Source organism: Triticum urartu, chromosome 5, assembly GCF_003073215.2.
Source record: "Triticum urartu cultivar G1812 chromosome 5, Tu2.1, whole genome shotgun sequence".
Taxonomy (NCBI): domain Eukaryota; kingdom Viridiplantae; phylum Streptophyta; class Magnoliopsida; order Poales; family Poaceae; genus Triticum; species Triticum urartu.
This window is the reverse complement of record NC_053026.1, coordinates 564,852,434-564,866,717: the sequence shown is the minus strand read 5'-3', so window position 1 is coordinate 564,866,717 and position 14,284 is coordinate 564,852,434.

Here is a 14,284-nt window from a genome sequence, read left to right as displayed (position 1 = left end):
TCACCTGTTTTACGTTTGAGACGTGCGTTGCACGTGCATGCTTACTAGTGATCACAAAAGCTACATCTTCGCGATCCTGCCCAGTTACGTTTTTCCAAATTGTCCTTAGTGAGAATGACTTTTTTGTGGACAAACCACATGAACACTTTAATTCTTAAGGGAACTTTGACTTTCCAAAAATGCACAGATCGAGGGATAGAGACCGAGTTGATAATATCCAAATACATGGATTTTACCGAAAACACTCCATTCTTGGTTAGTTTCCAGTGCAACTGATCTGGCTGTTGAGAAAGGTGGACATCCATCAATCTTCTCACAAGATGGAGCCAAGCTTCCCACGGGTTTCCCGCTAAAGTCCTTCTGAATTGAATATTTAGAGGATTGGACTGTAATATTGTTGCAACATAAGCATCTCTATGCTGAACAATATTATAGAGGGAAGGATATTGGATAGCTAGAGGCGTCTCCCCTAGCCACGTATCCTACCAGAATGTCGTGGAAGTACCATTACCAACAATAAACTTTGTCCTATGGAAGAAGGCTGATTTCACTCTTATCAGTCCTTTCCAAAAAGGCGAATCGGTTGGTCTGACCATCACTTGTGATAAGGTCTTAGAATGAAGGTACTTATCACGCAGAATCTAGGCCCATGTGGCATCGGTCTCTACAGATAACTTTTACATCCACTTGCCGAGTAAGCATCTGTTCTTCACCTCTAAATTTTCAATGCTAAGACCACCTTGGTCCTTTGGCCTACAAATAATATCCCATTTAGCAAGTCTGTATTTCAGTTTTAACTTGCCACTCTGCCAGAAAAACGCAATCGATAGAAGTCCAATCTTTTCCGTACCCCTACTAGTACCTCAAAGAAGGACAAGAGAAATATTGGCATAATTGTGAGCACCGAATTAATGAGTATTAGTCGGCCTGCATATGACATAAGTTTGCCCTTCCAACAACTTAGTTTATTTTCAAATCGATCTTCCATGCACTTCCATTATTTGTTAGAGAGCTTGTGATGGTGAATTGGTATGCCCAGATATGTAAAAGGTAATGAGCCCAACCCACATCCAAACAGTTGTTGTAAGCTTCTTGTTCGTCTTTAGCTCTCCCAAAGCAGAACAATTCACTTTTATGGAAGTTAATCTTTAACCTCGACAACTGCTCGAATAAGCATAACACAAGCTTCATATTTCTTGCTTTCGCCAGATCATGCTCCATGAAGATGATAGTATCATCTACGTACTGTAGAATGGACACTCCACCTTCCACTAGATGCGGGACAAGACCACCTACTTGGCAATTTTCTTTAGGTCTTCCTATTAGAGTTGTCAACATGTCTACCACTATGTTGAACAAGATAGGTGACATCGGGTCTCCCTGTCTTAGACCCTTGTGTGTCTGGAAATAATGACCTATCAGCATTCACTTTTATTCCGACACTGCCTTTTTGCGTGAAAGAATCTACCTACTTTCTCTAGGACTGATCGAATCCTTTCATCCGCAAGGCCTGCTGAAGAAATGGCAACTTAACCTTATCGTACGCTTTCTCAAAATCCACCTTAAAAACAACCCCATCTAGTTTTTTCGTGTGGATCTCATGGAGCGTTTCATGAAGGACCACAACCCCTTCAAGGATGTTTCTATCCGGCATGAAGGCTGTTTGAGATGGTTGCACCACACTGTGTGCAATCTGCGTCAGCCTGTTAGTCCCCATCTTGGTGAAGATTTTAAAACTGACGTTAAGAAGACATATCGGTCGGAACTGCTCAATCCGTACAGTCTTTGTCTTCTTAGGGAGCAAAGTTATCGTTCCAAAATTTAAGTGAAATAGCTGCAAATGCCCAGAAAACAAATCATGGAACATTGGAAGAAAATTACCCTTAATAATATGCCGGCACCTTTTATAAAACTCTGCCGGAAAATCATCCAGCCCAGGTGCTTTATTATTCTTCATCTGTGAAATCGCCTCAAAGACCTCTTTCTCTGAAAACGGGGCGGACAAGACCTCATTCTCGTCCGTCGCAAGTTCAGGGATATCCTCAACCCTCGACTCATCTAAGGACACAAAACTATCCTCAGGAGCCCCAAACAACTGCTTGTAATAATTCGTGACGTATAATTTTAGGTTCTCCTGTCCCAAAATTGTCCCCTCATCTTGCTCGAGCTGACAAATTTTCTTCTTGCAATGCTTACCATTCACAATCATATGAAAGAATTTTGTGTTATCGTCTCCTTGACGACTTTTCGCACTTTGGCTCTAAGCTCCCACTTCAATTCTTCATCTCGCAGCAATTCTTTCAGTCTCAGCTCCACCTCCACTTTAGCCTCCAGCTCGCTGGTATCTAAAATGGAGAACTCAACCTTTAAATCTAAGTCATTTATAAGGTTAAGGAGCCTTTCCTTTTCGACCTTATAGACACCACTCAAATGTTTGGCCCAACAGCGAAGGAACTGTCTTAAATGTCTAATCTTATTCTGCCATTTTTCTACGTTCGTTCGATCTCCCTCCTAAATCCTTTGCCCACTCCCGTGCAACCAGATACAAGAAACCTTCTCTCTTGAACCATGCTAATTCAAAAGAGAATATAATTTTATTCCCCACATGAGTTGCCTCCCCAGAGTCAACAAGCAATGGGGTATGATCATAGATCGCTCGCGACAACGCCTGGACCGTCACCAGAGGAAACTTCTGCTCCCATTCCACATTGGTGAGAACATGATCCAACTTCTCATAAGTTGGATTTGGTAGTGCGTTGTCCCAAGTAAATTTTCTATCAGAAAGCTCGATCTCCCTAAGATCCAGGCTTTCAATAATAGTGTTAAACATAAATGACCATCTGCCGTCAAAGTTATCATTGTTCTTTTCGTCCCGCCTTCTAATGATGTTAAAATCACCCCAACCAGAATTGGGAGCCGTTCATCTCCGCAAATACGAACCAGGCCAACCAGGAAATCTGGCTTTAGCTCAGGCTGCGCAGCTCCATACACTGCCACCAGTGACCATTGGAACCCATCAACACTACAAGGGAAAAGCCTATGCACAGAACTTTAGCAGTAGCGCATGTTAAAAAAGGGCGCTACTGCTAGACAGCAGTAGCACGTCCGAAATAACCGCGCTGCAGATACACATATGGCAGTAGCGCGTGCCTTTGTAAAAGCGCCACTACAAAAATTCCCACCACTAAGCCGATCAGCTACACATAGTAGTAGCGCTCTTTTAGAAACAGCGTTGCCGCTAATATTGTTGTAGCAGCGCGTTTATGTGTAAGGCGCTACTGCTAACGAAAATAAAATAAAATGAAAAACAAGTAGAAAAGTAAATGAAAATGAAATAAATAGAAAAAGGAGAAAGGAAAAAAATAAAATGTAAAGAAAAATAAATGAAAAAGGGAAAAAAGGAGAAAGAAATAGCAGTAGCGCGTTTGAGGAAACGCGTTGTAGCTAACTTAGCTATAGCGCATATTCAGGAACGCGCTACCGTTACGTTTCACTTAAGAGCGGTTTCCCTCACCCCGGCCACCACTTCTCCCCCAAATCCCTCGCCCTCGCCGTCGTCTCCCCAATTCGCCGTCGCCCCACTTCGCCGCCGTCTCCTGCCGGCGTGGATGCCCGCAACCTCACCGTCTGCCCCCGAGGCAGCCGTCATCCTCAGCACCGCCGCCCAAGGCCGCCCTCAGCCTCACCGTCGCTGCCCGAGGCCGCCCTCGACCTCACCGTCGCCGCCCTCGACCTCACCGCCGCCCAAGCCCGCCCAGGACCGCCGGTGCCCGTGCCCGAGCCCGCCCTCTCCGCCCCTGCCTCCATCGCCGAGCACCTCCCCGCCACCATCTCTCCCCTCTCTGTAAGTCCCCCACCCCTCCCCCCACTCCTCTCTCTGCGTTTTAGAGCAAAAATTAGTAGGGCAAAAGTTAGTTCATAGCAAAAAAAATTAGTTTAGAGCAAAAGATGTTAAGTAGTAGATGTTAGAGTAAAAATTAGTTTAGAGCAAAAAAATTGGTTTACAGCAAAAGTTAGTTAGGGCAGTAGGGTTTAATTAGGGTAGATGCTTGTAGTATATAGTGATACTAGTAGATGTTAATTAGGTTAGGGCAGTAGTGGTACTAGTAGATGTTAATTAGATGTTTTTTAGTTAGGGCAGTAGAGTTTTGCTAGGTTAATTAGTTTAGTAGTGCTGCTAGTAGTAGTGGTACAGTAAATTAATTAGGTGAAGTTAAATGAATAACCTAAATGAATGAAATTAGTAGTTAACTGATTTTTTTCCTTGTATCATTATAGACCAAAAAAGTTAACTGAAGTTTATTCTATTAGTATTTAAATGAATTTTCTTCTACACTTTGTTTTTGAATTAGATTGTGAAATTTGGGCATGTGGTTGCTCATGTATATTTGGACATGTGTTGCGGTGTCGAAGATGCATATTTGAACACTGTTTCCAGGGAATGAAGTTGAGTGGCCTATGTTTTACCAGAATGTTGATTCATTTCCGTTCTGGCAAATTTCAGGTTCTCGATTTGTCCACTTTTAGCAAAGGTCATGCTGAAATTTTCCGTGAATTTCGGCATGACTTGTGCTACAAACTAGGACATATCGAGTGCCCGGGATTTGCCGCACCGTGAAGGAGTCAACGTTCCAGCAAAACACAGGCCTTTTTATGTCATTATTCATTTTATTAGGTCTAGAATTAATTGACTAGATTTAATCGTAGGAAACATGGCTAGCAACGATGAAGGACAGGGTTCTAGTTATTGCGACGACGTCTGATACGTCTTCGTCGTATCTACTTTTCCAAACACTTTTGCCCTTGTTTTGGACTCTAACTTGCATGATTTGAATGGAACTAACCCAAACTGATGCTGTTTTCAGCGGAATTGCTATGGTGTTATTTATGTGCAGAAACAAAAGTTCTCGGAATGACCTGAAACTTCACGGAACATCTATTCGGAAATAATAAAAAATCCTTACAAAAGATGAAGACCAGGGGGCCCACCACTTGTCCACGAGGGTGGTGTCCACGAGGGTGGGGGCGCGCCCCTACCTCGTGGGCCCCCTGGATCTCCTCCAACCTCAACTCCAACTCTATATATTTGGTTTCAGGGAGAAAAAAATCAAAGAGAAGGATTCATTGCGTTTTACGATACAGAGCCGCCGCCAAGCCCTAAAACCTCTCGGGAGGGCTGATCTAGAGTCCGTTCGGGGCTCCGGAGAGGGGAATCGTCGCCATCGTCATCATCAACCATCCTCCATCACCAATTTCATGATGCTCACCGCCGTGCGTGAGTAATTCCATCGTAGGCTTGCTGGACGGTGATGGGTTGGATGAGATTATCATGTAATCGAGTTAGTTTTGTTAGGTTTGATCCCTAGTATCCACTATGTTCTGAGATTGATGTTGCTATGACTTTGCTATGCTTAATGCTTGTCACTAGGGCCCGAGTGCCATGATTTCAGATCTGAACCTATTATGTTTCATCAATATATGAGAGTTCTTGATCCTATCTTGCAAGTCTATAGTCACCTATTATGTGTTATGATCCGTTAACCCCGAAGTGACAATAATCGGGATACTTACCGGTGATGACCGTAGTTTGATTTGAGGAGTTCATGTATTCACTATGTGTTAATGCTTTGGTCTGGTACTCTATTAAAAGGAGGCCTTAATATCCCTTAGTTTCCACTGGGACCCCACTGCCACGGGAGGGTAGGACAAAAGATGTCATGCAAGTTCTTTTCCATAAGCACGTATGACTATATTCGGAATACATGTCTACATTACATTGATGAATTGGAGCTAGTTCTGTGTCACCCTAGGTTATGACTGTTACATGATGAACCACATCCGACATAATTCTCCATCATCGATCCATTGCCTACGAGCTTCCCATATACTGTTCTTTGCTTATTTACTTTTCCGTTGCTATTGCTATCATCATTACAAAACACCAAAAACATTACTTTTTCTACCGTTACCTTTTGCTTCCGCTACCACTACTATCATATTGCTTTTCTACTAAACACTTTGCTGCAGATATTAAGTTTTCAGCTGTGGTTGAATTGACAACTCAGCTGCTAATACTTGAGAATATTCTTTGGCTCCCCTTGTGTCGAATCAATAAATTTGGGTTGAATACTCTACCCTCGAAAACTGTTGTGATCCCCTATACTTGTGGGTTATCAAGACTATTTTCTGGCGCCGTTGCCGGGGAGCATAGCTCTATTCTTTGATTCACTTGGGATTTATACCTGCTTATCATTATGAAGAACTTGAGAGATCCAAAAACCAAGATTTATCCCTGAACTATGAGGGGAGGTAAGGAACTGCCATCTAGCTCTGCACTTGATTCACCTTCTGTTTTGAGTAAGCTTGCGACACCTAAACCTGCTTCTGCTATTCATTCTGAGGTGTCACATGTTATTGATGAAGCCACTTCTTCTATGCATGATACTTATGATGAAACTACTTCTATGCTTGATACTACTGTGCCACTTGGTGAATTTCTTGATGAACAACTTGCTAGGGTTAGAGAGAATGAAAATATTGAATCTGATAATATTGATGAAAGTGATGATGAAGACTTGCCCGTTATTCCTAAGGGTTATGTTTTTGATAAAGAAGCTTCTTTAGCTATTTTAGCTTGCAAAGATAGTTATGAACTTAAGAGGTTATTAGCCAAATGGAATAAGCAATCTCTAAATGCTAGGATGAAACCTGACCCTGCTTTTGCTACTTCACCTATCTTTGTTACTGATAAGGATTATGAATTCTCTGTTGTTCCTGATATAATTACTTTGGTTGAATCTGATCCTTTTCATGGCTATGAATCTGAAACTGTTGTGGCACATCTTACTAAATTAAATGATATAGCCACCCTGTTCACTAATGATGAGAGAACTCGCTACTTTTATATCCTTAAAATATTTCCGTTCTCATTAAAGGGTGATGCTAAGATATGGTTTAATTCTCCTGATCCTGGTTGTGTGCGTAGTCCCCAGGATATGATTTATTACTTCTCTGCTAAATATTTCCCTGCTCATAAGAAACAAGCTGCTTTAAGGGATATATACAATTTTATGCAAATTGAAGAAGAGAGTCTCCCTCAAGCTTCGGGGAGGCTTCTCAAGTTACTTAATGCTTTGCCTGATCATCCTCTTCAGAAAAATAAAATACTTGATATCTTTTATAATGGACTAACCGATGCTTCCAGAGATTACCTGGATAGTTGTGATGGTTTTGTTTTCAGGGAGAGAACACCGGATGATGCTGAAATTCTATTGAATAATATGTTGACAAATGAAAATAATTGGACACTTCCTGAGCCATCTCCTGAGCCTATTCCTAAACCAACTCCGAAGAAGAGAGGTGTTCTATTTCTCAGTCCTGCATATATGCAAGAGGCAAAGAAATCTATGAAAGAAAAGGGTATTGAAGCTGAAGATGTTAAGAATTTACCTCCTATTAAAGAAATACACGGTCTTAATTTACCGCGTGTTGAAGAAACATATGATCTTAATCCATTACCTATTGAAGAAACTCATGGTATTGATAACCCGACACAGCTAGTAAAGGTAAATTCTCTCTATAGATATGATAAAGCTGGAATCCCGTTTACTAAATTTGCTAGCCCATGCTTAGATGAGTTTGATAAATTCATGGCTAAGCGAGAAGATTTTAATGCTTATTTTGGTAGACAATTGAAATACAATTCAAATATGCTTGAACACTTGGGTGATTATATGGCTAATGTTAAAGGTGAACTTAAACTTATTAGTAAACATGCTTCTATGGTTACCACTCAAGTAGAACAAGTACTTAAATCTCAAAATGATTTGCTCAATGAATTGAATAGTAAGAATAATGATAACGCTGTTAGAGTTATGACTAGAGGTGGTAGAATGACTCAGGAACCTTTGTATCCTGAAGGCCACCATAAGAGAATTGAGCAAGAAATAATGTAGATGCACCAAGTCCTTCTAATAGGAGAAAAAGAAAAATGATAGGACTTTGCATGCTTCTAGTGAACCTATTGCTCAACCACCTGAGAATCCAAATGATATTTCTATTTCTAATGCTGAAACACAATCTGGTAATGAACATGAAACTAGTGATGATGTTAAGGATAATGTTCATGATGATGCTCAACCTAGTAATGATAATGATATAGAAATTGAACCTGCTGTTCATCTTGATAACCCATAATCAACGAATCAACGTTATGATAAGAAAGAATTTGTTGCTAGGAAACATGGTAAAGAAAGAGAACCATGGGTTCAGAAACCCACGCCTTTTCCTCCCAAACCATCCAAGAAAAAGGATGATGAGGATTTTGAGCGCTTTGCTGAAATGATTAGACCTATCTTTTTGCGTATGCGATTAACTGATATGCTTAAAATGAATCCTTATGCTAAGTATATGAAAGAAATTGTTACTAATAAAACAAAGATACCAGAAGCTGAAATTTCCACCATGCCTGCTAATTATACTTTTAAGGGTGGAATACCAAAGAAACTTGGAGATCCGGGAGTACCCACTATACCATGCTCCATTAAAAGAAACTATGTTAAAACTGCTTTATGTGATCTTGGAGCCGGTGTCAGTGTTATGCCTCTCTCTTTATATCGTAGACTTGATTTGAATAAGTTGACACCTACTGAAATATCTTTGAAAATGGCTGATAAATCAACTGCTATACCTGTCGGTATCTGGAAGGATGTTCCTGTTGTAGTTGCAAACGTCACTATTTTAACGGACTTTGTTATTCTTGATATTCCCGAGGACGATAGTATGTCTATTATTCTTGAAAGACCCTTTTTGAATACTGCAGGGGTTGTTATTGATTGCACTAAAGGTAATGTCACTTTTCATGTTAATGGTAATGAGCATATGGTACACTTTCTGAGGAAACAACCTCAAGGAAAAATTCCATCGATTATATTTGGAGGTTTTGAATTTCCTCTTCCTACTATCAAGAAGAAATATGATATTCTTATTATTGGGGATGTGCATATCCCCGTTGAGGTAACATAGTGTTATTCGAAATTTCTCCGGTTCCATGTTATTCGGAATGAGTTCATTAACAAGACTTGATCAACCTTGTTAGTGGATTCCTTTTGACGAGCATGAGATGGATGAAACTAGAAGGCACAGCATTCTATACCCTACTTTTATTTTCTGTTATTTATTTTAAATAAAATAAAAATAGTATTTTATGTCTGTTATCTGAATTATCCGTGCAATATAAAAATACCCCGAAAATAAAAGTTCTCCAAATGCCCTGAAATTTAAATATGATTTTTTCTGAAATATTTGAGAATATTTGGCACTGAGAACACAGCAGGAGGAGCTGGCACCTGGCCACGAGGGTCAGGGGCGCGCCCCCTGCCTCGTGGGCCCACGGTGGACCTCCTCCACTTATTCCTGCACCCACACACTTCTTCTTCCTCCCACAAACACGAATATCCAACTCAAACCCGAGTCCAAGCTCATTTTGCTGCCATTTTCGATCTCCTTGCTCAAAGCACCTCTCACAAAACTGCTTGAGGGGATTGTTCCTTGGTATGTGGCTCCTCCATTGGTCCAATTAGTTTTTGTTCTATTGCTTTATCATTGCAAATTTTTGCTGCTTAGGTGACCTTGTTCTTGAGCTTGCATGTCAAATTTATATGGTCAAAAGTAGTTTTGATGCATGATATAGGCTCTAGGCACTTGTAGGAGTAGTTGCTATCAATACTATTGAGTTTGGTTCACTTTTATTTTGAAGTTACTAAAAATTTCAGAAATTTTTCAGAGGAAGAAATATGTTTAGGAAAATGTACCAAGGGGGCTCTTCAAGGAAACAAGAGCCCAGGCTTGCAATGCGTGATGCTGATGATGAGCCACCAAGAAACGCTCCAGTGCGTCCTTGTGAATGGCCTTCGGAAAACTTTTTGGATCAAGCGGGAATTGTGGATGAATTTATCGCATATTTGCGTAACGCTGATCTTGTGAGCTTCGAGGAAGAAAAATGCCGTCAGTACCACTATCTCACTAGTTCCTTTGTGAGGAGGTTTGAATTTTCATCTTCACGTAATTCTCCAACTGTCCTATTTGATCTTTATGAAAATTCTTACACTATGGACTTAGAGGATTTTACCACTGCTTGCAAACTTCCACAATGGGGTAGTATCAGGGAACCTCGCAAATCTGAATTTAGAGATTTTCTTGCTAGTATAACTATGGGGGAATCTAGAGATATAACACAAGCTACCATAGGGAGCATTTATTTTCCTGCTATACATTATTTTTCTCTCTTCATAGGTAGATGCATTAACGGTAAAGATGAAGCATGTCACATGTGTGTCCCTGACCTCAGTATTCTTAGGAGTGCTGTGTTGGGAGATAAATCTTATAATTTGGGAGCCATTGTTGCACGTAGGTTGCATCTGAATAGATTTAATGGCGATTTCTTTGGTGGAATTTATGCAACCCGCTTAGCTGATTTTCTTGGTGTAACTATACGTAATGATGATATTGAATTACCTCCTGCTTACCTAGACTTTAATGTTATGGATCACCACCAGTTTGTTGAGGGGAATGAATCACCTCTCCAGTATCATTTAATCTTTGACAGACGTTGTGCTGTCCGTATTACTCTCCCTGCTCCTGCCTTCTTCGATTATCAGGCAAAAGGAAGATATGTTATTACCAGAGAGGAGACAGATGAGTATGAGAGGAGGGCGGAGGCCGCTCGTCGCCACGCTGCAGCTCGGGAGGCGATAGCCGCTGCATCCCAGTACGACCCCAACTATTATTAGGGATATCCGCCAGGCCAGCCGTGGCCATAGACCAACTTAGGCCAAAAGCCTAAGCATGGGGGAGTACGTATTTCCCACCGACATTACATTCATGTTCACACACTCATTGCTACATGTCGGTGCTCATACTTTTTCATTGTATCATCAATGCTAGTTTATTTTCCTTTTATGCTTTCTTCTTGTGTGTTTAATAAAACTTAAGAAAAACCAAAAAAATTAGTTGTAGCTTTTAATTAGTTTACTTTCCATGCTTGTAGTAGTAATTAAAAAGAAAACCCAAAAAGATTTCATGTTCTTCTTTTGCTTGTTGGGAGCTTTCCCATGTAAATAGTTTTATTTCTTTTCTTTTCTTTGGGGGTCGATCGGAGAAGACCATGATTAAATTGTTGAAGTGGCTCTTATATGCATTATTGTTGACCTGACAAAAGAGCCCATATTGCCTTGTCTTCTCCTGTTTATTGAATGCTTGCACATTCCAGCTTAGTCCAATGCACGTGCACAATTATTATTATTCACACTATTTGGTCATGCAAGTGAAAGGCAATTATGACGATATATGATGGACTGACTGAGATGAGAAAAGCTGGTATGAACTCGACCTCTCTTATTTTTGTAAATATGATTAGTTCATCGTTCCTGATTCAGCCTATTATGAATAAACATGTTTGCAATAACAACTAGAGATCATAGTTTCTTGTGCCATGCTTGATTAGCTAGGGGCTTATAATGGTTTACCTTGCGTGCCAACATGCTATTAAAATGGTTGTGATGTGGTATCCTAGGGTGGTATCCTCCTCTGAATGATTTAAGTGACTTGACTTGGCGCATGTTCACGCATGTAGTTGAAACAAAATCAACATAGCCTTCACGATATTTATGTTCATGGTGGATTATATCCTAATCATGCTTGCATTCGGTGTTGATTAATTTTAATGCATGTTCATGACTGTTGTTGCTCTCTAGCTGGTCGCTTCCCAGTCTTTTTCTAGACTTCACCTGTACTAAGCGGGAATACTGCTTGTGCATCCAACTCCATAAACCCCAAAGTTATTCCATACGAGTCCACCATACCTACTTATATACGGTATCTACCTGCCGTTCCAAGTAAATTTGTATGTGCCAAACTCTAAAGCTTCAAATAAATATCCTGTTTTGTATGCTCGAATAGCTCATGCATCAACTAGGGATGTCTGTATCTTGCATGTTAGGTGAGTTATTCTCAAGAGGAGTGAACTCTGCTCCTCACTCACGAGAAAGTGGCTGGTCACCGGGATGCCCAGTCCCATGCTTTATGCAAATCAAATCGAAATAATTGCAAACAAAACTCCCCCTGGGACTCTTGTTAGTTGGACGCACTCGTTGTTTCGAGCAAGCCATGGATTGATGCTTGTTGGTGGAGGGGGAGTATAAACTTTACCATTTTGTTTGGGAACCGCCTATAATGTGTGTAGCATGGAAGATTTTGCCATCTCTTGGTTGTTATGTTGACAATGAAAGTATACCGCTCAAAATATTATTCATCTCTATTTCAAAACCGAGCTCTGGCACCTCTACAAATCCCTGCTTCCCTCTGTGAAGGGCCTATCTATTTACTTTCATGTTGAGTCATCATCCTCTTATTAAAAGCACCAGTTGGAGAGTACCGCTGTCATTTGCATTCATTACTGTTAGTTTACATTGAGTATGACTTGACTGGATCTCTTTTACCATGAATTATAATGTCTAGTCATTCCTTGATCTTTAAAGGTGCTCTGCATTTATGTTTTGCAGTCTCAGAAAGAGCTAGCGAGATACCATCTTGTTATATCATATTATGATTGGTTTGAGAAAGTGTTGTCATCCGAGATTTATTATTATTGCTCGCTAGTTGATTATGCCATTGATATGAGTAAACTTGAGACCTAAGCGTTATTGTGAATGTGGTTAGTCATAATCTTTGCTGAAAACTTGAATGCTGGCTTTACATATTTACAACAACAAGAGCAAACAGAGTTTGTAAAAGTTTTTTTCTTTATCACTTTCAGTTTATCAACTGAATTGCTTGAGGACAAGCAAAGGTTTAATCTTGGGGAAGTTGATACGTCTCCGTCGTATCTACTTTTCCAAACACTTTTGCCCTTGTTTTGGACTCTAACTTGCATGATTTGAATGGAACTAACCCGGACTGACGTTGTTTTCAGCAGAATTGCTATGGTGTTATTTGTGTGTAGAAACAAAAGTTCTTGGAATGAACTGAAACTTCACGGAACATCTATTCGGAAATAATAATAAATCCTTGCAAAAGTTGAAGACTAGGGGGCCCACACTAGTAGAAAAAGGGTCAAACGTGAAGCACATTAGTGCCGGTTTGTATTTGAGCTGGCACTAATGTATACATCAGTGCCGGTTCCAACAGCTAGCCTGCCCACTTTCATTAGTACCGGTTCGTGGCGAACCTTTCGCACCGGTTCGTGCCACCAACCGGTACTAATGAGAGTGGTGGCAGGATGTTGTCAGACTGGGGCCCCTCCAGCCCCTTTAGTACCAGTTCTTGGCACGAACCGGTACTAAAGGTCGTCCTACATAAACCCTTCGTCCACCCGAGATCGCTCTGTTCTTCCCATTTCCCCTCTCCTCTCTGTTCTTCCCCTCTTCCTCTCGAGCTCATCACACATTTTGCCCAAAATTTGTCAAGATTTGAAGGCCCCCATCCATTCAAATGATCACAAAGGTTAGCAACTTTGTCCTTTCATCTCTCGTTGCTAGATTAGCTCTTGCAATGCTTTATATAGTGATTAATTTGTGAGTTTAGTAATTTGGGAGGATATATATATATGTGCTAGTATTTGATTTATATGCAATTTGAGGTCAAAAATAACACTTAGTTTGCATATGTAGGTGTGGTTTACTTAGTGCCTTCTAAATCTCCATCGTAGCCACCGTTGATCGCCCGCACCGTCCCGTCGCCGGCACCACCTTGTGGTGAGCCTCTTGTTCATGAAATTTTATATAAAAATTGATGTTTGTGTGATTTGGATATATAGTTACTCGTATAATTATCTTACCCGTACGTTGTTTGTTATACATATAGTGCCATGGTTTTGATATCCGTCCCCGTCGGCCCTCGTCCTTGTTATGATTCGGATGTGGTATGTATATTCTCTTTTAAAACTAGTTGCATTTCGTGTTTATGACAAATTATGCCCATCAAGTTGACATAGAAATTTTTTCTAGGAGGTATGTGAACCAGAAATTCCAACCGACCCTATTGCCGAGAGGTTAAATTTAGTTGAAAGAGAAAACGAGTACTTGAAAGAAAAATTGAAAAGAATTGAGGGGGAGAAGATGGAATTGGAGTTGCATGTTGCCGATGTCGTCGATGATCACAAGATCAAGATGGAGAAAATGCGCTTGAAGATTAGAAAGATTAGAAAATATGCCATCGATAGTGAGGCTTGGTATCATTATGCTGTTGGATCCATTGTTACCTTAGTTGCGATCTTGATCGTATTTGT